General features: G+C 44.9%; 1 long non-coding RNA gene across 2 annotated transcripts in view; it reads left to right on the top strand.

Moving 5' to 3' along the window:
- Positions 1-16,289: 16,289 nt before the first annotated feature.
- LOC141728770 (uncharacterized) overlaps positions 16,290-27,776 on the top strand; it is a 64,340-nt gene continuing 52,853 nt past the window's right edge. Inside the window, exons 1-2 of one of the 2 annotated variants that reach the window (XR_012579942.1) lie at positions 16,290-16,921; positions 17,634-17,667. This is a non-coding gene — a long non-coding RNA (uncharacterized LOC141728770). The remainder of the gene's footprint in view (positions 16,922-17,633; positions 17,668-27,776) is intronic. The other variant, XR_012579941.1, reaches the window with a different exon arrangement.

The following is a 27,776-nucleotide window of genomic DNA, read 5'->3' as shown; positions in this document are numbered from 1 at the left end:
TGAAACATTTCTGGATTAAATTTAGATGTATGTTCTTTGTGCTAAAGCATTTAAATTGGGCAAAAGAAATACAGAATACATGAAGAAATTCAAGTGAAACATCTTCTTGATGTCTGGATTTTAGCTAGATGTCAATTGCTATGGAATATAATACTCCATCACTAGGAATTAAGGTCATTTTATGACCATTAAGGGGATTTACCTTGGGGTCAGGGATTGTCACTTGGCAGGATAAGGTTTTATTGATGGATTTGACAAAGGTATTCAAAGTAGTGACTGACGTCACTACTGGTGTAACCAGTTTGCATTTATATTGCAAATTAAAGTTTTCCAAGGACCTTGGAATAAGAGTTATTTTTACAGCAGTGAAAATAGAAAGAAAATTGAGCCCTGCATTGCAAACACCTGTAATGTGGTATGATTGGACAACAGCTCTTCAAACTCTTCCCTCAGCCTCAGATTTCTGAATTTAACAATTAAAGTTACTTGAAGGTATCTGTTTCTGCTCTTAAGCTCACGTGGGCCAGCCCCTTGACCTGCACACAGTCCCACTACACATCACCCTGTGGGGAGAGGTGTTCCTCTTTGTTGGAAGCATATTCCTAGCTTCTGTGGTGATTCATCAGTGCCAGGAAACTGCATCCTCTATGAGCTTACAAGACTATTCAGTTATTCAGTGTATAAAGCTCTCTCATAGGATTGTGAGAGTGATTTTGTTTTGATGGCTGAAATGGGCCAATGCTGTAGAGTTATGATGGTGCTCTTTCTGACACACTCTTCTAATTTCAAGGAATGTCTACTTCTAAATCATGCTGCATTCCCAAGAAATAGTCATGAGTTTCATTCAAGCATTTGAATTAACTAAAAATATTACATCCTTGACATTCCACTTTGATGGTGTTATGAACCAGCTGATGTGTAAATGAAGGGTAGCTTTAATTGCTGGGAGATGATCAGGAAGGACTGGCATTTAACAAATGCCAACAGTTTCAGTCAACTTCCTGTGAGTCAATCTAACAGTGAAATTATTCATTTGTAAAACCGGACAGTCAAACTCAGGGACAAGGCTGAGAAATCCTTGTGAGATACCACCTACAGAGCTACATCCAGCCCTGGGCCCAGCACAGCAAGGACAGGGAGCTGCTGGAGCCAGGCCAGAGCAGGGACACCAAGGGGATCAGAAGGATGGAGCAGCTCTGCTGGGAGGAAAAGCTGAGAGAATTGGGATTGTTCAGCCTGGAAAAGAGAAGGCTTTGGGGTGACCTCACTGTGGCCTTGCAGTGCCTGAAGGAAGCCCACAGGAAAGATGGAGAGAGACTCTTGACAAGGGCCTGGAGTGACAGGACAAGGGGGAATGGGTTCACACTGACGCAGAGGAGATTTAGGCCAGATATGAGGAGGAAATTGTGCCCTGTGAGGGTGGTGAGGCCCTGGCACATGTTTTCGGAGAAGCTGCGGCTGCCCCTGGATGCCTGGCAGTGCCCAAGGACAAGATGGATGGGGCTCTGAGCAACCTGGGATAGCGGCAGGTGTCCCTGTACATGGCAGTGGGGTTGGAATTGGATGAGCTTCCAACCCAAACCATTCTTTGATTTTGTGATTCTATGATCTATGAATGTGTGCATGGGGTGAGAAGGACTAATTTGGTCTCCATGATGTGGGCAGTTTTACAGGAAAGATGTGAAACTACTTCACCCATATCCCCTGGGAATATCCCAGCAGCCCAGAACTGAATCTCTGCCAGTCTTCCCGCTCCAAATTGCTCCTACTGACCAATTCCCAACTATCTCCAGGCAGAAGGGGCCCTAGTCAGTAGGAGCTGCAGGGAAGCAGGAGCAGTGGAACAAAGGCAGCAGCCGGCTTTGCAGGGGAGCGGGAGAGCCGTGAGCTGGAGAATTGGGATCAGAAGACCCTGAGAGGGAGAGGGGCCCTCCCTGCAGCTGGCAGGGCACCAGCCATAGCTGTAGCACAAGAACACAGGGCACTGGCCTGCAGGCAAGGCACTGGGATGGAAGCATCCCAACAGGATGCCTCTTTTATTGCTCTTGTATGGGCTGCCCACAGGGGCTGGGCTAGGAAGGGTTGTTTTGTTCCTTCTCTGAAACCATTGCAAAAGTTGTGCCCAGGGTAGTTGCAAGCTTTGCTCTGGCTTCTTTAGCACAGTTACTGGTGGTTGACTCATTGAAAGCTGCCAGGGTTGGTACAAACCTGGTGAGGGCTGCAGTATCTGAAGAGCTGCTAAGTCTCTTGGTGCACCTCAATTTCATGTGTCTCCCCATTTTAGCACAGGGTGGCAAAGGCCTGCTGTGCCCCAATTTGGGGAGTGAATATGAATACCTGCAAGAGTGACAGATGTTGTATGGACACTGCTTCCACTTCCAAGCATTTCCCAAATCCTGCACTGCTCGAATTTTGGATTCTTGTTTATTTTTTTTACTCTTTTGCAGTAGTAGTTTTCACTCAGTCTGTTTTCAAGCATTTCTCTGCAGCTGAGGGACAGAATATTACTATCTTGGAAATAAGAGCTGAGATTTACACTGTTTTACAGCAATCCAGGACCTCCAGATAAAAATTCAGTAGCCACTACCCTGATTTACAAGTATATGATGGGAAGCAAGTATATGCTGGGAAGTATTTAATGTTTGGATATAAATTAAGGACCTCTACATATAGGTATTATGTAGATCCCTCCAGTAGGTATTCCTTTTCCTGGTACTAAAGATTGATACAAACTGAAGGTAGCTGACTTTACAACTGAAGAGAATGGTCATTGCCCATGATGTCTCCTTCTGGGATTTTCCAGGCTCAGTGGGCAGGGTGTATCCCAGTTGTTTGCCCCGGATACCACATCTGGAGCAACAGTCAAGCAGCTGTCTGGAGCTGGGAGTTAAGAGACACTGGGATGCTGGAATGGGGGCTAGGAATAAAAGCCAATTTTCTCTGTGTGAAAAGCATGGGAATATCTAATCCCATCCCTGGCTGCCCCCACAGCAACTCCAATGACACAAATAAATGTGGGGTATTGCATTACATCATCAGGACCAACCCTAATGGGTTTATTTATGACCCAGGCAAAGCGAGACAGAGTGAGATTCTGATCTCTGCTTACCTGGTGTAAAGTGGGAGTAACTGCAGAGATAAACTGACATAACAAAGATTAGAGCCTGGCCTCTTTGTTTGTAGCTGGGTTTAGAAGCAGCTGGCTTTTAGAAATTACGGATGTCACATAAATCACTGGTAACAAAGTGGTTCTGGACTCCAGCCTCCAGCAGCTTCTGACCATCTATCTCTGTAAAAGTGATGGTTCTCCACGCAGCTGGTTTGTGTCCAGAGGCTTTCAGCTGAGCAGAGTGGACAATCCTCCATCTCCCACAGCCTCAAGGAAGCAGTGAGATTTGTGCAGCACAGGCAATCAGAAGGAGGCAGCTCATGAGATGCCATCTGATCAGAGATGGGGCTCCAATAACGGAAGTCTGCTGAGCACAGGGCAGTCATATCTCATCTGCTGAGCTCTGGAGGGAGAGGGGTGTTGGACAATGAGTGGTCCTGATAGCAAAGTAGATCTTCCAGTGAGATACGGCCTGGTTCTGACTGCTGGCACAGCTCTCTGAATATAGCCAAGGCAGAGGAGGTAAATAGGTGTGAATAAATACATCTCACCCTTCCTTAAGCACTTTGAGAGAAGGAATGTAGAGTGTTTGTTGTTCTCTTATATTAAATGTGGCTTTCATTTTAGAAGACCATGATATTCTACATACAAGATAACCTAAGGCTGCACTGATTTTGGGTGTGCTTATCCCAGAATAAGGATCATGGGGCTCTATCTCCTGTTTTTTGGTTCTAGAGCTGTGGCACAGTGTATTTGACTAAACAATTAGTTACCTGTCTGGGAAGACTAAGTTATGAGGGTATTTATACTCAGATTACACTGAGAAGAAGGCCATTTTTGTGCCCTGAAGCTGCTGAAAAGATCCAAAGTATCATAGACTCATGCAAGATAAATATAAGCTTCATTTTAAGTAGTATGTTTAAGAAGTAGCTTAACTAATAGAGGAGGTTTTTTTTAATGTTAGAATTGCTAGAAGATTGCATCTATCTTGGGCCAGATCATTTTCAAACTACACAAATTGCTTTAGCCCCATCAGCAGTAGATTGCACTTGCTGAAGATCTCACATCATCACTGATTTTAGATTGCAGAAACTTCCAGGTTGCTGTTACTGAACTGCAGCTTTTGCCTCCTCTGATACATTTCTAACACGTAAATTTTGTTGTCTTCTCCAGAGTCTCACATAGGACTATCACCAGTGCAAACAATGCATTTAATGTATCTTAATGAATGTTACAGTTCCTGGTATCTGTTGCAATGTTTATACTTGAAAGACCGAGTCTGATTTACTCAAAGGAAAGCTAAGACAATTTGGTTATGTTTAGTGGCACCAAAGTGGGAAAAAGCCACAGCCAGAAATCCCCACCCCTAAAACATGCTGTGGGCAACTGAGCAGACAGTCTTATAAAATAAAGTTCATTATTTCAGTATTTATTGGTGTTCCTTTGGAAATGGCCTCAGTTTGAGCCAGGGGTGACCCAGGCTGGACATCAGGAGGATTTCCTTCATGGAAAGGGTGGCAGGCATAGGAACAGGCTGCCCAGGGAGGTGATGGATTCACAGTCCTGTGTTCAAAAAACAACTGGATGTGGGATTCAATGCCATAGCTTAGTTGACAAGGTGGTGATCAGTCAAAGACTGGACTTGATCTCAGAGGTCTTTTCCAACCTAAATGATTCTGTGATTCTGTGTGGTCCTGTGAAGGTGTCAGTGTTTGCAGAAATTAAGGCCTAAGTTCTGCCTGTGTGAGGTTGTCAGCAGCCTGTGTTTTTTAGGTTGCAGAGAGATTCTCTGTCAGAATGGACTGAAGACAGACTTGCAAAGAAACCTGCTCCACCTTCCTGATCTGCAACTACATTTCACTGCACTTGTCTGTTGTTTTTGGAAGTGTCTTTTTCAAATATTGGGATATCCTGGGATCACTCTATTCATTAACCAGCTAGAACTGAGCAGGAGGGGGGTGGCTGCTCTGCCTAAAGCACAGTTGGGGCTTTTTGTCATGTAGGAGTACCTGGCAGCTTTGCAAAGGACAACAAATGATTCCTTCCTAATGTGAGAGCAGCAGGAGCCAGGCGTGCTGGTGGAAGGCAGGGCCACTGCATCATAGGGAAGAAGTTGCTGACACCCAAAGAAATGAGAGAGGGTGTGATAGGAAAGAAAAATATTTTGAAAAATTTTGTTTGCAAGTGGGGGCTGAATAACTCTGAGAAAACCAGGGCATTAAACATTTTTCCTCTTCTCTAAGAAAATAATTTCCAAAGGGTGGAGCTATAAAATACCTCCATGTTATAGTTAATACTTCAGTAAAATATTGTTGTTAACACAGAGGTCTCTGCACATGGAATCTCTCCTGACTCCTATTGCTTGTAGAAATTCTCTCACTTCTCCATTAAAGGGATCAAATTTGGCCTAGAGTAGATGCCAGCCATAGCCTGAGCTTTTAAATGTTTCCAGTTTCATGTGAGAGAGTTGCAATTTCCCTTAGAGGGGGAGTGACCATGAAATTCCCTGTGGAGAGCAGGAAGAGCATGTGAAGGCGCCCTTCAAAGGGCTGTTTTGTGAAGGGTACGATGTCTGTCTGACATCGCAGTTGCTTTCCTGGCTTTTCTGGCTGGTGCTGCTTTCCCCCTTTCTGAGAGACTGGGCATGGTGGTCAGGATGCTCCAAGATGATGGGCAGGAAGCTCCCAGCAGGAAGGCACAAGGAGGGTCGCTGTGTGGGAAAAGGGGCTCCTTGGGAGAGGGATGTATGAGGGGCATGGCATGGCTCCCAGAGCAGGCTGCTGTGCTGAGCTTCTGCCTCTGCAGTCTCAGCTCTCCCCAGATCCCTGTCTGCAAACAGCCTGGTGGGTGGGGAGCCCTTTAAGGCAGGAGATGTGTCCCATTCTGCATCTGGCTCCAGGAAACCCTTAATTTCTAGGCATCACTGTAAGGCAGGTAGTAACTAAGGGCTGATTGTGTTTGAGAGCAGCAGCTTGGCAGACTGCAGAATGAAGTACAGATAAAGTGACCTTGTGATTTTGAAAGCGAGACCCATTATTTGTTTTGAAACATATTGCCTCAGTGACCCTGCAAGTTCTGCAGACATGTTCTGTCTGGAAATACCATAACAGGTTGTTCACTATATTTTCAACTGAGTTAAGGTTTTGTTGAAATAAGGAGTATCAATCAAAGGCCAGAAGGCCACATTCCTTTGGTGTTGCTGATTTCACCAGTATCTTTTGTCTAAAAGCCTGTGCTGACAGGGCATCAGGGGAGAACTCCTGGGGTGAGTGGGGATGAGTGAGGGCAGCCACAGGGATCTGCATCCCTGTCAAATTTGTGTCAGCAGAGGTCAAGTTCTCAAGCTCCAGAGAGGAGCCTCCAGCACCCAGGGATTAGTCAAGGGGAGAGCCAGACACCCTCCACAGCACAGAATCAACATTATCTAGAGCGTGACAGGGACAAGTGGAATATAATACATGGGGGTGTGCAAGGGAGGTGCTGTTCACATCTCCAGAACATGGCAGGGACACAACTCTCTCCCTGCCCTGAATCCTCACCTTTTTTTCACAGGAAATGCTCAAAATGAGATTTGTGTGTAGGGACAGTCAGATCATGGTGCTGAGGTCAAGTGTATGTGTTGGTCTTGGTTCATTGCAGCTTTTTTTCCAGCCTAGGGTTTGAGTTCACATGAAACACAGCTCACCTACATGCAGTGAAACAGAGCTGAGTGATTTTTCTTTCCTCTTGGTGGCAAATGGGAGTTTTGCTGAGAAAAATGCTGGTTTTATTGTCTAGAAACTGTTCACAAATTTGGTATTTGTTGAAAAGTTGTTTGGATAAAAAATCTATTAAGGGTACACAGACAAAACCAAAGGAAAAAAATCCTATGTCCCTTTTCATCTCTTAGCATCAGGGATGTGGGATAGACAAGTTCCATCCTCTCTTTTTCCTGAGGTGACATGATCTTAACTTTTCATCATGTTTGGGCTATTTTGGCTGGTGAGGTTCATGACTGCTCCTAAGGGAGCCATCCAGTTCTTCAAGGAATACTCAAATATTTACCAAGCAGGGGCAAGGAGGGAGGGCTGGGAATGAGGAAAAGTGATGGCCACTCTGTCCACAAGACATTTACCAAAGAGAGGGAGCATCTGAGTCACAGGATCTGATCTCTTGCATATTTGTTCATGCAAAGAAGACTAAGGTCAGCCAAGGGATTGAGAGCAGCCTTGACTCCTCCACTTCTGGTGAAAGCACTGAGGTGGTGAAGTCGCTTCCCTGAGGGGAGTCCCCTAAGGCAAAAGGAGTGGTCTAAACAACTGGGAGAGAGGGGACACAACTACCTTCTCTCTGTGATCAGTAGTTTTCACTAATAATTTTATCTATTTTTGTCTTTGATTGGTTTTTTTTGTGGGTTTTTTTTTCATTATTGTTATTGGTTTGGTTTTTTGGAGGGGGGAGTTTGCTAGGTTTGGTTTGGTTTGGTTTGGTTTGGTTTGGTTTGGTTTGGTTTGGTTGATAAAGAGAGAACCTCCTGTTTCAAGCCTGGAACACTTTATTCAATGCGAGTTTAAATGTTTAGTTTTGAAGTAAGAAAAAAGCAACTACCAATCATTCCCTGTACTAAAATTGATCTCATTTCTTGATTTACTTGGTATTAATGGCAGAAATTAAAGTCACCATTTGTCAAGAGGATCACCTGGCTTCCTCAGTCTGCAGATACCTGTGGAGGTGCTTCAGATGAAAGTTGAGAGGGAAGTGGGTGGCTCAGGAGAAGAGGTACTGCCAGTAAAAAGTGTGATTTCATGGCTCCCTGGGAGGGGAGATGGTCAGCACAGGAGTTCTTCCCACTCTCGCCCTTGGGTCTGTCTTGCTGCAATGGGCCCCATCCAGGACCTCAGAAACCATTAACCATTCCCAAGGTTTTGTCATAGCTGGCATTTCCATAAAAGATATTTGGTTTAGAGTATTGGTAATTATGGTTATTTTGTGTAAAATAAATCCTTACTAATGTTATCACTCCTGAGTGGTGGAGGTGATGGCAGAGTCACCGTCCCTGGGGGTATTAAAGGAATGACTGGATGTGGCATCCAGTGCTCTGGTCTGGATGGCAACGTGGCCATTAATCAAAGGTTGGACTTGCTGATCTTCCCCAACCTCATTTTCACACTTCTAATTTTAAAATATTAACTGAGAGAGGGAGAATTTTAAAAAATTCTTCCTCATGTCCACGTGGAACTTCATGAGCATCAGTTCCTGCCCATTCCTCTTGTCCTAGTGGTTGGCGCCACCAAGAAGGGCCTGGATTTGAGGAGCTGACAAAAGGATTTTTACTTTTCGTGACTGAAATGCATCCACACCAACCATACCTGCATGACTGAAATGCATCCACACCATCCATACCTGCATGAGGTATTGGCAAAGGCTGGAAGCAGCAGTCCCAGCAGATCACTGGAGGTGACTTCAGTGGACTTACTGGAGTGACACATTTGACAGGGCTAGAGGGACCCAGCCAAGGATCAGACTGGGAGGGGAGAGCACATACATGTGGCAGTCACTGCTGCTTGATGACTTATGGCTGTTTTCTGCTCAGTGGTGTCTGTGTGCACACCCAGCCCATGGCAGAAGTGAGGAAAACCAGGTTATGTGAAATCTCAGAAGAAAGTGGCAGAAGTTAAGAGCTTTTCAGCTCATGCTGGCTGGGCAGTAAGAGGATATGCACCTATCCAGCTACCTTGGTTCAGCTGGGGTGCTTTAATCTGGTGTTGTTTGAGCCCTTCAATCTCATCATTGAATTATGTGAAAGAAGCAACAACGTGTAACAAGTTCTGGCAGTCATACTGGGTTTGTGTGAACATCAAGGTTAGCATTTCCAAAGCATGCAGGTGACTTTTGAAACCAAATTCAATTTACAGTTAGACTTTGTGGCTCCAAAGTGCCTTCATTATTTTGGGAAATTAGATTTTGGGCCAAGTCTGAAAAAAAATAAATCAATCAGAATTGCTAACAATGGGACACAAGTTCCTGAGTTACTTGGGTAGCTTTGAAAGCATTACTCACTTATTTGCTTCTCTGAAGGAACTGAAAGAGTGACAAATCTGTTTTCCAGAGAAAAAGGGTTTCAGTAGCAGGACACAATTTAAGGTGCAGATTATAGTGAAAGATGGGATAACACAGAGATAGCTTTCAACAGGATAACCAACAACACACGTGGTTGAGGTGTAATCCCCCGGTCTGCCCTCCCTCCTTCATGTAGTGCTCTTAGGAAGTCAGGCATTGCCTCAGAGGAGGAGAGCGCCTTCTTCCAGAGGCACTGAAACCCTCGAGCCCGGCTCCTGCTCTGCCTCTGCCCCTGCAGGCGCTCTGTGCCACGTGGGTGCGGCTGCAAGGTTTAAAAGCGCTCGGCTTCTCGGAGATGGAAACAGCACAGGTAGGGCACGATAATCAAGAAGATAATCTGGAAGGCTATTTACAAGGACCATAATAGAAACAGGTTTCCATGACCTCCTCCTCCTTTATTGCCGTGCCTTTGGCTTGACCCGGCTCGGGGCTCCCACCGCTGCATCACTGGGAACATCGTGCTCAGCCTGGCAGGGAGCCCGGGGCTTCCAGAGGAGGGGGAAGGTTTGGCTACTGCTTGTAGTGGCAAACCAGCTGCAGAAGAGGGAGCCCATGTCTTCTCCAGCCTGGCACCTCCAGCTTCCTCTTTTCTCTCCAGTCATTTTCACACCTGCACAGGAGGAAACTGAGAAGAAAGGGGGAAAAAAAAGAGTGGGTTAAGGAACACGAGTGTGGGCATCACGGCCTAGCCCAGATACCTCCCAGAGCGTCCCCACGGGGCAGGCCCCTCACCTCCAAAGGCTGCAAGAGGAGGAAAGGTCCCTTTGGGCAACCACAAGAGGTACCAGTTGAAAGTCTTGTGACTGCCAACCACACAGGTGCTTGTACTCCAGGCATGCTCCTCGCAGGGTGTCAGAATGACAGGAATGTTTCCTCTGCGGCACATGGACGTGAGCTGGCTTGCACGGGACACGGTTCAGCAGGAGGCACCTCAAACAGCACCAAAACAAGCAACACTCAGGCAGAACCCCTCTGATTATGCCTTTCACCCACACACTTCATAACCATCACCCCTTTTACTTCCCACTCCAGTTCATCCTGAGCAAAACAAAAGGCAAGGGAGATACCGTTAATGAGGTGCAGGGGGATGGACGCTATCACACTTCGCACATCTGTGACCAGCGGGTTTAGCAGAGCTCCCAAAGAAAACATAAGGGGTTGCATTAGCCAGCTTCAGAAAATGCCTGACCTTCCAAAAAAAAAAAAAAAAAGCATTATTCCCTGTGAATACTACGGTATGTATTGCCCCTCCACCCCGCACCAGGAAGGGATCTGTGGCAGGGATATACTTCAAGGAGACTGTGGTTTATATTACAGCTGCTAAGATAACCGGGAGCTTTCAAAAGGAATCCCAGCTAGTGCAGCTTGTTTTACAATACCAGACTCCAAGCGGGGGGAGTGGAAAGTAAGTTTGTTTTCCACGCTGCCCCTTTATCTTGATGTCAAATATATCCCCTGGGAAAGGAAAACATTTAAGCAGCAGATCCCATGGACACACACATACACACTCATGTGCCTCTCCCCCAATCAAGCCGCAGCCATGTCCGGAGCATGGCACTGTTCAGTGCGTGGGTGCTGCTGGACAGCTGGAGTTTTGGCAGGGAAAGCCCAGGAAAAAGGTGCTTCAGGTGTGACAATCAACAGTCACAGGTGCTGGTGCCAGCATGTGATCTGGGCTGGTCAAACCCACAAGCCACCTGCTGCCAGTGGAGTTGTGATCTCTTAGAGAGCACCTCCATGTAAGGGGATAATTACTGCTGGACAGGATCCATTTATTTGTGTGGACAAAAGCATAACAAAATCCAGTCATAAAGCTCCCCAGATAGCTCATGTCTGAAATGAGAGCACATTTTTAACAAGGAGGGGCAGGAACTGTTGGCATGGCCTTTCAGGGGAGCATTGAAGGGGGTCTCCATCGCCTCTTTGGAGTACTGTAAATGTTTTGATCTAACTCAATCAGAACTCTGGCCTTAATACTGACACTATTGCCTGGATTCTGAAGTCTTAGATGATCATAATGGAACTTCCTGGTCTGAAAATCTGTTACAAGGCACTGCTATGTGCAAGAAGCATACATGGATGCAAGCCCTTCCATCATTATTATTCCTGGAGAGAGATCTTCTGGAACTGTAATGACAGGACAAGGGAGAAGGGTTTCAAGCAGAAAGATAGTAAGTTAAGATCAGATATTAGAAAGAAATTTTTTCCCTGTGAGGGTGGGAAGACACTGGAACAGGTTTTCCAGAGAAGCTGTGGCTCCCCTGTCCCTGGAAGTGTCCAAGGCCGGGTTGGATGGAGCTCTGAGCACCCTGGGATAGTGGAAGATGTCCCTGCCCATGGTAGGGGGGATGGAACGAGATGGTTTTTAAGGCTCCATCCAACCCAAACAATTCCATGATTCTATGATTATTCCCCAGCCTGACTGATGAGGACCTGTGTGTCCAGAGCTCTGGATCACAACTCTGCTGGTGGCCATGGTGTTTGTACCAGAAACACGGTACAAATGCCAAGGGAATGTCATACTTTGGGCTGAATTGTTAAAAAGACAACCACAGGATAAGAATAAATGTTGCAGCTGAAATGTGGAAGCCAAATTTCCTTGCTGGCAGGTGAGAGAGGACTGAACCAGTGTTCCTAAAGAATATGAGGATGCTTGGGGACACACTTTCTCACACACAAAAATAAATTAATAAACTGGGATTCTTCTTAAAACAGGAACAGAGAAGCAGCAAGGTATTTACATAAACATATATCCCTTTCCAGTGCTAGTTACTTAGACAATAATACCAAAATGGAGTAGAGAGCTCACTGAACATACCCATGCTCTGGAGGAACACCAAGTTCAAACCTATATTTGGGTTTCACAAAAGGTTGTTGCTTTGTTATGAGGTTGAAGCACATTTTCAGTGTGAAAATTCTTCACCCATGCTTTGTTCTATGTCGATGTGTGACTCTGTCATCAGCCCCTGTGGCTTGGGGCCACCGCTGCTCACACCACATCTTACTGCTGAGCCTCTGCAGCTGTCCTATTTTCTGAGTGCAAAGACTGAACCTAAGAAGTCTGGTTTCTCTCCTGCTTGGCACATGCTTTACACAGGTGATGCGCCTTGTCTTTCTAACAGCAGGAAGAAAATCTTGGCAACAGCTCAAGGAATGGGAAGGAATGTTCTTTTGAGAGTCCTAACTGCTCAAACTGTAGTAATTTCAATAGGTAGAGGCATGGTGTCACTACAGGGGAGCTGAAAGCTGGGCCACCAAGTACAGGGTCTTTCAGCCCTTGCCTCTGTGTGTTCTGCACCCACCATGAAGTTTACAGTGTAGGTATTCTCCTAAATGGAGGCCTCCTCTGGGAGACCTCCTAGTTTTCTGCTCCTTCACAAGAGCTTCCAGTGTGTGGGTCTGGGAGGTGTGGTTGTCAGGGATTGTCACTGAGGATGCCATTCCCAGCAACAGGGCTAAAAGTCTTGTGGGCATGATACAAGGCCAGAAGACACTATTGTGATCATCTCTATGGTGTGCTGTAATATAATCAGTCAAATAAACTGTGGAAAAGGTTTGATTGAAGAAAACATCTTTCTAAAAGAAGTTATTTTGTTTCCTATCTGTTTTCAACAGCACTGCCTCTTTTGACTATTTCCCTCTCTCCTCAGTTATTCATCCATCCTTCTCCTAGTGTGGAGAGACTCAAAACTCCTACTACAGCACCAGTTTTCCTCCTCTGTCCCCTTGGGCACTCCTGAAATGCAAACAAACCCAAATCAACCCATTACACTCCTCCCACTCCGAGCATTTTGCTATTTTTTGGAACACCTTCTAGAAATGGAGCTGGTACCTCAGAAGATGTAAATCAGCAACAGGGTTTGGGGTTTTTTTGCAGCCAAAAAGATTAAAATTACAACAAGTTAAATAAATCACAACAGATTTCAGTGGGCTTTCTGTCTAGTCAAAACTATTCCATTTTCAGCAAAATTGAAGATTTGATTGATTGATCAATTGATTTTTTTATGTTTCACTGGATAAGCACATGACAGACTAAAATCCACAGACATCTCCTGCAACTTCTCATCCTCTGATTTTGAAATGTCCCCTGGCTACTTGCCATCTGAAGTGCAGGGTGTCACTATGCTCCGTGTGTCAGCTGAGGTTTGGGATGACTGTGGTCAGCACCAGATGTTTCTTGCATGTTCACAAGTGCCAGGAGGTCTCTTTCCTGCCATTTACCAACAGTTTATATTCACAGGATACTCGGTCCTCTCAGAGAACTCCAGCTCATTGTCCTGATGATACATTTTGAAAAGTTGTTCACTGTTGCTCTTTTGAACTTCCTCTTCCTTGTCCTAATTTATTAATGGATTTCATTCCTCCCCAGCAGTTATTCATCCCTGAATGCTTGAATTAGCTGGAAAGGTTTTTTCTATAACTGGTGCTGGGTGGTCATTGAGAATCTTTGTCAATGAGCATTAATAGACAGGAATGTACTGAGAAAGACATGAAAATCATCTCTGTGGATTTGATATAATTTTCATAGATATCAAATCTCTGATTTGATATCTATGAAAATAGTTGCACTTTATAATGAAGAACTTTGCACCATTGTACTTGTGAGGGAACTTACTTCCTTGCCTCAGCTAGTTGATATATTTTATGTTTGGTTTTTAAAATATTATAAGATTTTTTTGTATTTTTAACCTCTAATTGTTCATTCACATCTGTATCTCAGGACACATCAGCTTTCAGAAAACCTCTTCTTCAACACACCTTAATTCTGACATTAGTACCTTTATTTCGGAAAATAGTTGCTAAGTGAGAACTATGTTTAAAAAACTTCTGTAACAGGATTTAAACATTTTATCCATGCATTAACATAGGCAGCTTAAAAATTATATTCTTATGATTTACTTTGGCGAAATATCTATCTGGAGTCACTGGTTTTGTGGTGATTGATCTACTCTCACTGTTTGTACTGGATTTAAAAGGGAGTGCCTCATTCTTAAACTAATTGCCTGTCATTTATTCCAGGGGAAATACTTTTATAAGGATAAGGGGCTAAAGGCCAACTTTTCAAAGGCATGCAGGCACCTTAGGATGAAGATAGGCACCAGGAAAGCACCGAGGCAGCTAAGGTGTTCCTGAGAAATTGTGTGGGTGTTTGGCTGTGCCTCTAGGTGCCCCATACCTTTAATCTGTTCCTAAGACTTTTTTCTCTCCTTGGCCAGAAGAGAGGTTTCCAGAGCAGCTGTGACACAAAGGATCCCTGAGAGAGGCACAGAGAGCACAGAAGCTGCTCCTCTTTCTTTTATCCCAGGATGGGATTAAACTGAGTTGGGTGGGAAATGCAAGGGAGCCTCAGAAATGTCATTTGTAGGAAATACAACCCGCATCCTGGGCTTTAAATGATGTCACAGCACAGCCACAGTGCTAGGAATTGCTCTCTGAGGGGCTGGATGGCATTGCATCCTCATGGAACACACAGAACTGCAATAAGAGGTGCAGTGACCATCCAAGGCTTGCAGGCTACCCTACCTCACCTGGAGACACTTTTCCTTGGAGGTTCCATGATGGAGGGCTCCTCACTGCACCTGAGGTGGTGAATGGCTGTTTCCACCCCCACCAGTGGGATGTGACACTCAAGGCTCCTCACTAAGTGCAAAGCCATTGCTTGCAGTGAAATTCAAATGCTTGCTAGAGGGAACAATGGGAAAATGTGTCCCACATCCTGTCTCACTTGTACATACATCCTGTCTCACTTGTTCCCTGCCTTCCTGCTCAGTCACACAGCACTGCTCTAAGAAAGGTTTCTTGTCCTTGTCACATTCCTCTTTGCTTTCTCTCTTGTTTCTGTGTGGATACTGTTCTTTTCTTGTAAGGGCCTCTTTCCTTGTATCATCCTATCATCCTATGTCTTCTTCTGGTCCTCCTTTCCTTCTTCTCCCTCAGTAATTAGCTTCAATCTGTGTGCTGCTGCTGCACAATGCCTTAACTTTCCTCCCTTCATCCTTCATCCCATTTCTCACTTCTATGGTTCTCTTGTGCTCCTTCCCCTCTCCCCTCCCCAACTTTCCTCAGGTTCCTCCAGATTTTTAGCTCCTTTTTTTTTCTTCCTACCCTCTGTCTCTCTTTAAAAATTTAATTGGCATGCTTTCTTCAAGCTGTCTTAGAAAACCTTATTTTTTTTCTTCTCTCTTTTCAGCTTCTTTCCTGAATTGCAGTCACACCAGTTCTGCTTTCCTGACTGCAGAGTCACAGCAGCTGTGGTGCAGCAGAGCATCTGAAAAGAAAATGCTAATGGGGGTTTTTATAGAGTACAGTAAAAGGCTCTGATTAAGAAAAATAATAATGCTACACCTCAATGCTACCTCTAGCCCAGACTACTGCTTCTTGAGAGTTTCCTTCTAGAGACTGCAGTAGCTAAGCAGAATCCATAACCTCATGTGCCATCTCCCTGCCTGTCATAACCACAGGCAAAGCTGGGTTAGTAATTTTCTTTTGAGGGAAGCAAAGATGAAAGTATCTGTGTAATGGCATCTCCCCTGTGCCTGATAACAAGATCATAAAGAGTGTGCAAGGCAGTTTTATGGATGTCCCGCCAATATGTCAAGTACTGATTTTACATGGAAGCATCTCATCAGACACTTTCAGATCAAACTTGTTCTGCAAACATTTCTCCATGAGAGTTCATTAAAATCCATACAGGAATTTGCTCCAGCCATACTAATGTATGACCCTCAGGTCAGCTTTCTGTGAGCATTCACAGTTTATTTATCACCAACAACTGGTCTATACACATTTCAGCCTTGGATGGGTCAGTATTTCCACATATGGACACTGGAGTTCATGGTCATCCAACTCAGGACAAGGAACACGTCATAGACTCAGCTATGCCAAAGCAAATTATTTCCTGTAGAAAAGAGAGAAATCTCTTTAAAACACTGCAATATTATGTAAATTATGAAAAAATCTCCTCAGAGCTGGATATTTTTGTAGAGTAGTGAGAAACTGATCATTTCCTGGCAGAAATTCTGTAAGAGGTAAAATACATTAAAGTAAATGGTTTCTCTCAAATTACTTATCCACAGAGCTACTTAAAAAGAAATCTTTGTAACCTAAGACAACCCTCAAGGCTTAGCCCATAATTTCCCCTGGTTTGATCCCTGTTAAAGGGGAGTCCTAGTGGGGTCTTCTAGGACAACATTGAGCTTCCATCTGCCGCCAGCCCTATCCCACCCCCGTGTCTCTCATGTCCACAGCGATTTTAACCTACTCTTCTCTCATGCCCAGAGCTCCCTGAGTTGAGGAGGATTTGGTGGGCTGTGACAAGTGGAAAACGAGAGCCAAGCCACAGAAAGAGAGAGTTAAAGTGACTGAACTGGCGGGAAACGAACGATGGGAAGAGATCTGGGCTGGCCTGCTCGTCCCACGGACTGAATGCAGGAACACCACCTCCCTTTGTGCAGTGCTCTGGGAGGCCAAGGTGGAAAAGGCTCTAATGGAATTCCTGCAGGGACAGTTTTCCCTGGCTCAGTGGGAGCTGTTTGCACACAGACGCCACGGAGTAAGCTGCTAGGTGTTTATTAACTCAGCTTGCAAGAGGAGGGGAAGGGCAGAGGAAAACCGCTGAGTGGAAAATGCCGGTTAAAAAGACAGACCACCACCCCCTGCTGTCCACCGGCGCTGAGGGAGCCGCGGCTGAGCGAGGTCCTTGTAACCTGTCTGGTAAGTTTTAAAGGATGTTTTCCCTCTCTCTGACTGGCTGGTGCGTATGTGTGTTACGAAACAGCAATTAAAATATTCACCCAAGGGCTTAACCCTCGACTGTTTCAGTGTTTCGCCCCTCATTCAGTGACAGGCCCTGCTCAGGGGGCAGCGTGGGGGGCAGCGTGGGCCTGCCGGACACCTCGCCCGCCCCGAGGTGCGGCCTTCCCCCGGCGGGGCTCGGTGGCACGCAGGGCGAGAGATCCTGCGGGATGAATAGAGCCCTTGGCCTGTCGCTTAGGCCATCCAGCCGTTCTGTGTTCTTTGTCAGGGCCAAACAAGCTCCATATCATTACGCTGGCATTCGCTTGCCCGGTCTCATTATTAGGTGCATTAGCTGTGGGAACTAAATCCATGACAAAAAAAAAAAAAAAAAAAAAAAAAAAAGAAGAAAAAAAAGAGGGGGTGGAATTGGCTCGCACAAAAAAAGGCTTTCCCAGCTCAGGCTAACAACTTGTGCCTATTAACTAAAAACGATCATTAGAAAATTCCCTGCAGACTTAAAGCTTCAGGAGAAGCTCGTTTCACGTATGCACTTGCCTTGTTACGTGAACACATAACAAGCCTTAAAGAAACATACCCTCCCACACTTGGATCAGGATTGGGAAAGGGGCTTCCAGGCAGGCTCTGCACTGCCTTTAAAATAAATCTTCTTTCTATCTGTTTCTTCCAGTAATACTGCCTGAAAAGTACTGTGCCAGCAGAAGGTAATAAAAGGGGAAGGATATTAAAGTACAACCATGGCATGTTGGGGTGGTCACTGAAAAAAGAAAACAAGTGGTTGCATGTGAAAGGAGAGGTGTGCTATTGTCTTTATAAACAATTCCATGGGTGAAGGTATGAGTGTTAACATCTTTGAAGTGGGTCTTAATGTCTCTACCAATTTCTAGCTGCAGGTTTGTTACAGAACCCGGACAGTGTTACTCCTGAAGCAGACAGATGGGGCCACATAATCCTGAGTTCCTGAACTCTGGGGTGAAATGACAGGTTCAAGGGGGGATATGTTGCAGGTGGTTTGGGAAGGCTGTACCTTCCTTGTACCTCGGCCAGTGGGGAAAGGAAGAGGCCAACATGGGGCCAGGAGTTCAGGGTAAAAGGAGGCCGCAGCCTCCAAAGCCTCGAGAGAGAAAACCCCACGGGTGTGCCCTGGTGGGGTTTCTCCCTTTATTCCAATAAAGTTGCAGGATTCTTCTGTCTTCTTTATGGACACTGGCTTTTCATAGTGTGATTTTCCACGTGCATGGAACTTTATTTTTTTATATTATAGTGATCTTTTATGCACGTCAAATCACGGAAAAAGATCTTTGGACATCAGGTCTCCACGAATTACATGAAGATAGTTCTCTATAAACAGCAAACTTTCTTTGTGGACATTCATAGAATCTTTCCTAGCAGCTTTACTGTAATTGCAACAAACCTTGAGGCAACAGGTAGATCCATGGGGATCCCCAGGCTGCTTATGAGCCATGGGAAGTTTTCCATTGGGTGGGAATGTAACAACATGTCAACTCAGATGTCCTGTTTGCTCTGGCTTTTGGTGGTCCTTGTGCTCTTGGCACTGGGAAAGCTGGTCCCTGGAACATGTTGGTTGGTTGGCTGGTTGGTTGATTTCTCTGGGATTTTTGTGGGTCCCAGTTCCAGTGGTCCATGGCTTTCAAAGGCAAAAAATATTTCCCAGCTAAGTATAGAATCTGTTACTTGGTCAGCAGCTCAATTCACAGGCTTCTGATAAAAAGTTTTTCCTCACAGGAAATATTTTTTCTTAATATTTCTTAATGCTAAGAATTTTTTAGGTTGTATGATAGTCTTTCTAGGAAATGATGAATTTTCTGGTTTCTAAGTCACGTGAAGATAAGCAGGACACATCTCTGGAGATTACAGGGGGCAATATTTTCCTGACAGCAAAAACAAATGCACAAGTCTTTCCCACCCATAATGAATGCACAGTGGTTCTCTTCTGGTTACCAAGCATCAGAAACAGGTCCCTAAATTCAGTTGATTTAAAGCAGTGATGTAACCATGGCTTAGCTATTCCCTCTCCTGAGTGCCCACCATTGACTGGTGTGATGGAGCAGGAAGCTACAGCTGGGCATTGAATGGTGCTCCCCATGGGGAGGTAATCTGGGAGCCAATGGGGTGGGCAGGGTGGTGTCTCACCAACCAGGGCGCAGCCTGCAGCACCTGAATGCTAAAGTGTCACAGGACCTGAGTGCCAGTGAGCAGGAGCAGCCATCTGGTCAGGGGTGGCCAGGAGAATTTGGAGGAATGAGACAGGACCCTGGTGTGCATCAGTGAGGTGCATGGCCAGGCACAGGCACAGCTGCTTTGTAGCTCATGCAAACACCAAAGCTGAGGGTCTTAAGGGTGGCTCCCAGGGGAAGAGGAGAGTGTCCCAGTGAGGCTTTTCCCAGCTCTTTCCCAGCAGCCAGATCCAAGGTCACACAGCTGCACCACAGCTGGGCTGGGCTGGGGCACAGGCAGCTGAAGCCCAGGGGTGTGCATTTGCCTCTGGCAAGCAGCTGGGTGGGTGCAGAGGTGACATTGTTCTGCTGCTCCTACAACCCTTCACTGGAAATGGTGGAAAGGACACAAGGAACCCATTCTGTCTCCCAGACAGCTTCAGCCATGCTTTGCTTGCCCAGGGTTTGTTCTCTTGGGCCAAGGATGGAAGCAGCCACCCCTGAAGACACTCTGGGCTGAGCAAGCCCTTGGCTTCCTGCTCTGGCATTCTTTCCTGGTGCTCCATTTGGCCACCCAGGCTGTGAAAAATCTACCTCACAAGGATGCCCCATCCATATGGCAGCCTAAGGTCATGCTCGTGTGTGGCTGTGCAAGCAAAATGCGGGGATGCCAAAAGCAGACTCTGTGATCTGCTTCCCTTTGGCTCATCCCTGCCCCCTGTGGAGACCAATCATGGCACGCACCTGCAATAGATGCAGATTTAGGGAACTGCTTGACCAACGGTCTTGCATAGGTCTCATTCAAACACATGTCAGCAGATTTTGCTCTAATCCCACTTCTCTCCAGTGCTCCTGAATGATGGCCACGATGCCAGCAAGCACAGTCTCAGCAGAAGGTTTATCTCCTGCCATTCTCCCCTTGAGGGCACTTTTCTCCCACATGAAAGTGTCTTTGGATCTGTCAGGCTGAAAGAACTCCACAGTGCTCTGAATCCTCACTCAACAGATGGCAGGGAATGAGCAGCCTCGGTGCCCATTCCACACATTAGAGCCTGGGATATTTAAGCAACTTCTCTGCTGTTCCATATGAGATCTCAGATCACAGACTACATATTCTTGTCTCTCCCAGCAAAGCAGCAGAGCCAAACTCCTGCTCAGAGCAGTGCTCAGCTTTGAGAGAAGTTAATGAGCAAGTTTTTGAGCATTTTGGATTTCTCACTGTCCCTGGAGTCCTGCACAGGGCTATTTGGTAGGTTAAGGACCACACATGGTAATTTCAATCAAACTGATGAACAGAGATGTCTGGCACTGACAAAGCAAGATAACATCCAAACCTGACCAGAACTTAAGAGACCAAGTGACATGGACAGAACCCAATCAGACCTGCTCACCTTCCTCCTCCTTCTCTTCACACCAGCAGGTCATGTTTCCTACAAAAGAAATGTAATATTTTGAAAAAAAGTAGCAGGAGCTAGGATATGTGTGTGCCATAAGGTATTTCTCAGATGCCAAAGCAAACAAGTTGTGGAAATTTAAAAAAGGAAAAAAGTCTGCTGTAATAAACCTTCATTGAACTGTTCTTTCATCCTGATTGTTGCAAGCATCTTTTGGGTCTGCTGAGATTAAAAATTACAATCTGTCAAAACATGTTGATTTTATATGCTTACAGCTTTTCAAAGCACCTTTTTTTTTTTTTTTTTTTTTTTACTGAGAAGGTTATTTTCCCATCTTAGTCTGGCAAAATGTGAATTTCTAGAAGTTTCTAATGCCAAACATGTAATTCTGTAAGAAGCTTTTGCATAAAAAAAAAATCCTTCTTTAATGAAAAAGACAGGATGAGCTGTTTTTGCTGTGGGAATAACAAAAACCAGCCAAGATTCATAGTATTTCATAATACAGACATTTTCAGGTGTACTGCCTTCTTTTTACTGACTAGCACAGTGTAATACACACAGATCTTCCTGCAGGACCTGTTTCTGATGGAGCACAGGGTGATCTGAAAAGTCCTGCTGTCTATCCTTGGTGAAAAGTTTTGCCTTCTCAGCATCAGTGCCTGAGGAAAATGAAAGGTGTTCATATTTTTGTCAAGTTCCACCAGTTCCAACAGGTCCCAGAAAGTAATTTGGGAGTTCCTCAGAATTTTACTGCACCAAGTTCTTTATATGATGGCCCAATGTATCAGTGAAATCAGAGCCAGAGAGTGAGTTTACATGGGTTTATTGTAGATCTTATAAAAAGCTTTAGGCATCCCTCCCTCTGAGGACTTGCTCATACATCAGGTACTCCCAAACCATGGGATGCCCTTGATGCCAAATCCTTTTGGATCCTGCTTTGATCTCAGGGTACAAAATGTTGGAAGTTTCTAGATCCAGCTGTTTTGACCATTTCTTTGGGGTTTTGGTTATTTGGGGTTTTTCTGTAGGAGCAAACTAGAACAATAACTAACTGCTTGCTTTTTTATTTTCTTTTCAAAGAAAAATGTTTTCTGTATTATTCTGGATTATTACAGAAAATAGTCTGTAGGAATAATTTCTTGAGCTACCCCTCTTCCCTTCATGTTCTGAGTTCAAGAGAGACCTGCTGAAAGAGGCAGGTGTTTCAGATGGAGAAAACTTCTTCCAGAATGTGATTAAAAAACATAATTTGAGTGTTATATCCAGTAAGATTAACTGAGAGAAAAGAAATTATTTAATTGATGAACCTTTGTTCAATTGACTTGCAGATGGTGATCATTGAACTTCATGAAATTTCAGCTTTTGTTGAGTAATACTTTTCCCAGTGGTATCAGTTTTTTCTTAGGTGTGGAATGGAATCCTTGTTTCCTGCCTAGCCCTGGAAGTTATCTCATTGACCTATTTAAAATTTATTTGTGTCACTGTTGTGATCCATACACATATCTCAGTGGTCAACAGAAATATTTTGCTGCAAATATTTGAACTTCCAGCCAGTTTACTGGAAAAAATGTCATCAGAGCTAATGTCCCTGTTCCCTGAGGAATGTAAATCCTGCAGTTAGGTTTCTAAAGCAAATCACAAATGTTCATTCCAGCTGCTTCACGGAACTGTTCTGCAGGATTTGGGTAGAATTTACCCTGAAGCAGAAAAGCTCTTCCATAAAAAGGTCACTGAGCTGTTTGCTGTGAAGACCAAGCATGAGCAAGATGGAGAAGTGGGACTGATGTGCTGGAAATAGTGAATGAGAACTTGCTGAAAAATTACCACAATTTTCTTGAGACCACAGCTATCATGGAATCATGGAATGGTTTTGGTTGGAAGGGACCTTAAGGATCATTCAGTTCCAACCCCTGCCATGGGCAGAGACACCTACCACTATCCCAGGCTGCTCAGAGCCCCATTCAGCCTGGCCTTGGACACTGCCAGGGATGGAGCAGCCACAGCTTCTTGGCTAGTCTAATATAATTACACAGGTTTTGATATTCTTTTTAATTTTTTTCTATTCTGTTCTTTTTTTTATTCATTGTTTTTCATGAGTGAGCCACTGATTTTGTCTCTAGTTCAAAACTTGATCTAATTCCAGGAATGCCTGAAAACATTCACTATATCTTTTCTGCTGGGAAAAAAAAAATCTCTCAACTTACTCTTAGCTCTCTGCTCCAAAAATAAAATGTACAGTACGTAACAAATTTGGTCTGACAGCATTTTCCCAGCTGGAAGGATGGAACTTCTTAATTGGTATATAAATAAATAGTGGTTTGATCCTGCTCTTAAATATCTATTAAAAAAAGAATTTTGGCCTTGTCTCTAGTATGCATAGGAACAGATCTTCCTTTCTAAGAGAAACAGTAACAGAAAATGACTCTTCACTAAGTCCAGTTTAAAAGCTAAACCTAAAGTCTAAACACACTGAAATAAATTTAAGTCCTGCTGCTGCTGTTGAGGAAGGCCCATGAAGCTCCCTGTGTCTCTTGACATATGGTTTCCATACCACTTTAGTTCATAAATCATTTTTAATTGCTTTAAAGTTTGACATGAGAACCTTAAGTGTTGTTGAATTATCAAATAAATAGCTGCTTAGCAAGAAGATGCTCCTATGAATTGAGGTTTACCTTGTGTTTTCAGAGTAAAGGAAGTGATAATTTAGATGGGGAGCTCACCTAGAACAATTGTGTGGTTTTCACTTTTGCTGCCTGGCAATAAATTGGAAGTAAATGCAGACACCAATCTGCAGATCCAGAAACTAGAAGAGGGATGAGCACATTGATCCAAACCCATAAAATGTGTTTATTTGGTCCTCAAGTGCAACACGAGGCACCATGAGGCTCTGAAATACTCATTCCTGGTGCATCTGAACACTCCAGGTGCATTGCTTGGTTGAAGTTCCCTTGGCACTGGAGTTTTTACAGTAGGAGACATGCAGCAAATACCCACATCCTGAAGCTTCACACCAAACTCATATCACCTCTGAGTCAAACCAGAAGGATCCTCAGAAGACCAAGAGCTTGACCTTTCTGGGATGTGTCTTCTTTTTCCTCATAGCTCATTAATTAATGATTCAGCTTGAGAAAGGAGAAGGTCTGTTTGGAGAAAAGTGGGAGAAATCCATCACACATCTCCTAGCTCCTGAAAAAGGACAGCCCCACCAAAACCAGCCAGTAGACATTTTGTTTCCTGGCCCCATCTATGTGCAGCACACAGACCAGAAGCTTTGAAAAGCTCTCCCTGCCAGAATATGAGATAAACGTGCCATTAGGGAACTCCCTTTTTCTGTTTCTGGGGTGCTGGCACACCTTTGATTAAAATACTTCAGTCTAAAGCACAGTGCACCAGTCTGGGCGTGTAATATTTGTATGGAGCTTAAGATGGTCCTGCCATAACACTTCTGTCTCCCCCATTGTGCAAAGCTGGACCAGAAATCTCATGAGAATGAGCTTACTCATGAGATATCTGCTAATTCTGGCTTTGAGTTCTGCTGTAAATAGTATGAGAACTGCCTTTCTAGCAGTTTTAGGGAATTTGGCTCCCAGCCATCGCTAGAAAAGCCCAAGCTGTGACCTAAGTGAAGAGCAGGGGGGAAAGAAAAATGCTTCAGATTTCCAGAAATCTCTTTATTAGTGCCAGAACCTTGTCTCCTCCTCTGTGTTCTGCTGCTCAGGTGGAATGGCCTCTGTTTGCAAGGACACACTTTTGTGAGATCAGGGACCTTGCAGAAGGCACAGTGCCCTGTATTCAGGTACTTTGATGGCTGGATACAGCTGTTCTGTGGAAATTCTGAGGAATAGAAAACTATGTCAAAAGCTGCATGGCAAACTCAGGACTCTCTACAGCTCTTCAGCAACTGAGACTCCTGATGCCATTGCTGCTTTCTCCTCTGCTGCCTCCTGAGGTGCTGGGATGGTGCCATTTCCCCTGCCCTGTGATTCCCTGTCCTGCCAGCTACTTGCCTGCCTCCCAGGCCTCATTTTCACTACTGGGTCCAGGAACCCAAGGCTCTGCCTCATAGCAAAGCCCTTGGGCAGTTCTGTGTGCAAACAGTGTCTCAAAAAGAAGCTGGGCCTTGGCAGACAGGTGGCTTTTTTAGCTTTCCCTCTATGCAAATAATCCAGGTACCCCAGAAAGCAATCTCTGCTTTCAAAACTAAAGGCAAAAGTCATGTGCTCTACAGGCCTAAACTTGAGTACTGGATTCTATCTCATATGCAAATTATTCTTAGCCCTGGTATCAAAAGTACAAGTAAGCATGTACCTATAAACACTCATTAGCTTTAATTACACTGAGAATGCCTGTGAGGGGGCTTGGGTTACCTGGCTTAGTGCACTACTCAGAGTTTCTAAGGCTGACAATGTCACACAGAAATTATTACATGTATCAGAGATGAAACATGGCATCATAGAATCATAAAATATTCTGAGTTGGAAGGAACCCACGAGGATCATTCAGTCCAACCCCTGGCCCTGCACAGACCCCCCAGCAATCCCACCCTGTGCATCCCTGAGAGCGCTGTCCAAACCCTCCTGGAGCTCTGGTAGCCTTGGGGCCGTGGCCATCCCTGGGGAGCCTGTTCAGTGCCCCAGCACCCTCTGGGGGAAGAACCTTTCCCTGATACCCACCCTGACCCTCCCCTGACACAGCTCCAGCCGTGCCCTCAGGTCCTGTTCCTGGTCACAGAGCAGAGCCTGCCCCTCCTCTTCCTCTTGTAAGGAAGCTTCAGAACTGCTGTGAGCTCTGACCTCAGTCTGCTCTTCCCCTGATGAGCACTACATATAAAACAGCCTTGTTTGCAGTATTAGTAGCCAAGTTACTGTATTTTCATAATGACACTATGGTCACTTCCAAGTATTTTTCAACAGATATTGAAAGCACAACAGGCGATTTGAAATTACCAGGAAGAGATGGGTTCCTTCAGTAATTAATTAAGTAAGTAATGATTATCACAGAGAACACCTCGTCTAAAGCCTGCATCACATTTAAAGGATGGTTGCTTCTCTGGAAAACCTGTTCCAGGGCCTCACCATCCTCACAGGGAACAGTTTCTTCCTCATATCCAATCTAAACCTACTTTCTGTCAATGTGAACCCATTGCCCCTTGTCCTGTCACTCCAGGCCCTTGTCCAGAGTCTCTCTCCATCTTTCCTGTAGGCTCCCTTCAGGCACTGCAAGGCCACAGTGAGGGCACCCCAAAGCCTTCTCTTCTCCAGGCTGAACAATCCCAATTCCCTCAGCCTTTCCTCCCAGCAGAGCTGCTCCATCCTCTGCTCCCCTTGGTGTCCCTGCTCTGGCCTGGCTCCAGCAGCTCCCTGTCCTTGCTGTGCTGGGCCCAGGGCTGGATGCAGCCCTGCAGGGGAGCTCAGCTGAGAGGGACAGAGGGGCAGAATCCCTTCCCTCACCCTTGTTCTATAACTGTATCTGATTCAAACATGATTTATTAGTGTGGGGTTTTTGCCTCTGCTGGTTTGGAAATCAATTTACTCCCAATTCTAGGGTAAAACCATGTCAGCTGTCATTTGTAATTTACTGTTTGTGAATGTGAATATTGTGCCCCCTTCCACCTGATACAATATCTAAACCCTCAACTCTTTAGAGTGTTCATGTGTCTAATTGTCAGTATTTTCAATGGGGTTTAGATGTCTGTGCACTTTAGGACTGATTCAGTCATCTTCTAAAATTTGGTACTGAAATAAATATCCTGATTGGCCTCATGCAACTGTGAGGGTCTGAGCGCATGGGACTTGAGAGTGGTTGTACAGGAGCCTCTGTAAAACAAGGACTTTCAATGGAGTTTATAGGGAACACCTGTGGAAACCTCTGTGTACATGACACACAACCTCTAAACAATTTTCCAGTGACTTGTGTTGAGGAATGTTATGTACTGATATTTACTTTTCAAGTTCTTCATGTTGTAGCAAGTAACACACACACATACTCTCACAAGGTCTTTGCAAACATCTGTGGGGACACCAAATATGCAAATCGTGGCCAGAACAAATTCTTCATAAACAGCCAAGAAGCTGAAACAGGTTTTCATAAAACCTTTGTTAAATGGTGAGAATATCAGCAGTCACTGAAGCCGTTTAATCAACATGTGTCCCCAGAAGGGCTGCATTATATAGAGAGTTTCAGTGCCCACCAGGACATCATCTACAGGACCAGAGGCTCCTTCTCCTTCTTTGTAAGACTCTTGTGAGCAAAAAGTGTGGCAGAATTGAGTAATATGTAGTTATTTGCATGGGCAGCCATCAGACGTTTGGCATTGAATTCCATTGCTGCAGTGTCCAAGCATCTCCCAGCTGTTTATGCATTGCTTCTTCCTTAAGCTCCATGTAACAGGAATCTATCCATCCCATTTTCCGGGTCCAGCACCTGAGCACAGCTGGGACAGTTCATAATGCCAACACTCTGCAAGAGCATAGAGGGGCAGAGGCACATCTAGTGGGATCTCTCCTCTCTCTGCATTTGCAGGCCACCAGAAATCTCCTCACAGGGTTCACCTCACCTGTGACACATCTTCAGAGCAGCACCCAGATCCTTCACTTAATGAGGATGCTGGGGCTGGACTGTGATTCAGGCTATGGATCTCATGTTTATACTTCCTGAAGATTTAGAGCCTGTTGTGAGTAAAGGCAAGAGCAGTGACTAATCCGATTTCTGTCAGAGAGCTCACCTTGACAGACTTTCAGCAGCAGTGAGGTTGAAGGCATTTTGAAGGTTATCTTCACAAAAAAGACTGGCAACTTACACTGGAAAAAACCAAAAGTGTGATTAGAAACTTCTTTCTTGGCACTACTGATGGCTGAGTGATTACAATGCACTGTATTGCCCTTTTCATCTGGTGTAGAACAACAGTTTCATCCACTGAAGGCAAAAGGCTGCAAGAATTTACATTAGCCAGGGGTCTGTGACTAAACTACCATGGCCATGCATCCACTTTGCAAGCTTTTAATTTCCTGCAACTGTTCTCAAGTTCTTTGTGCCAGAAGAGCAGGATTTCTCACTGGCCAACATATGAACCCCATCTAGTCACTGAACTTGTCTTTGAGGCATCATGGAAACTGGTTTTTTAAAAGAAAGCAACACCTGAACCAGAGGAGAATTCAGCCAGGTTCAGGTACAGTGCAGCATGGCTCTGAAAGCCCAGGACATTTTCACCATCACCACAGGGACCATCATTTGCTTACATGG

This window comes from Zonotrichia albicollis, chromosome 4, assembly GCF_047830755.1.
Source record: "Zonotrichia albicollis isolate bZonAlb1 chromosome 4, bZonAlb1.hap1, whole genome shotgun sequence".
NCBI lineage: Eukaryota > Metazoa > Chordata > Aves > Passeriformes > Passerellidae > Zonotrichia > Zonotrichia albicollis.
Note: the sequence above shows the minus strand (reverse complement) of the source record. Positions and strands in the feature narration are given on the sequence as shown.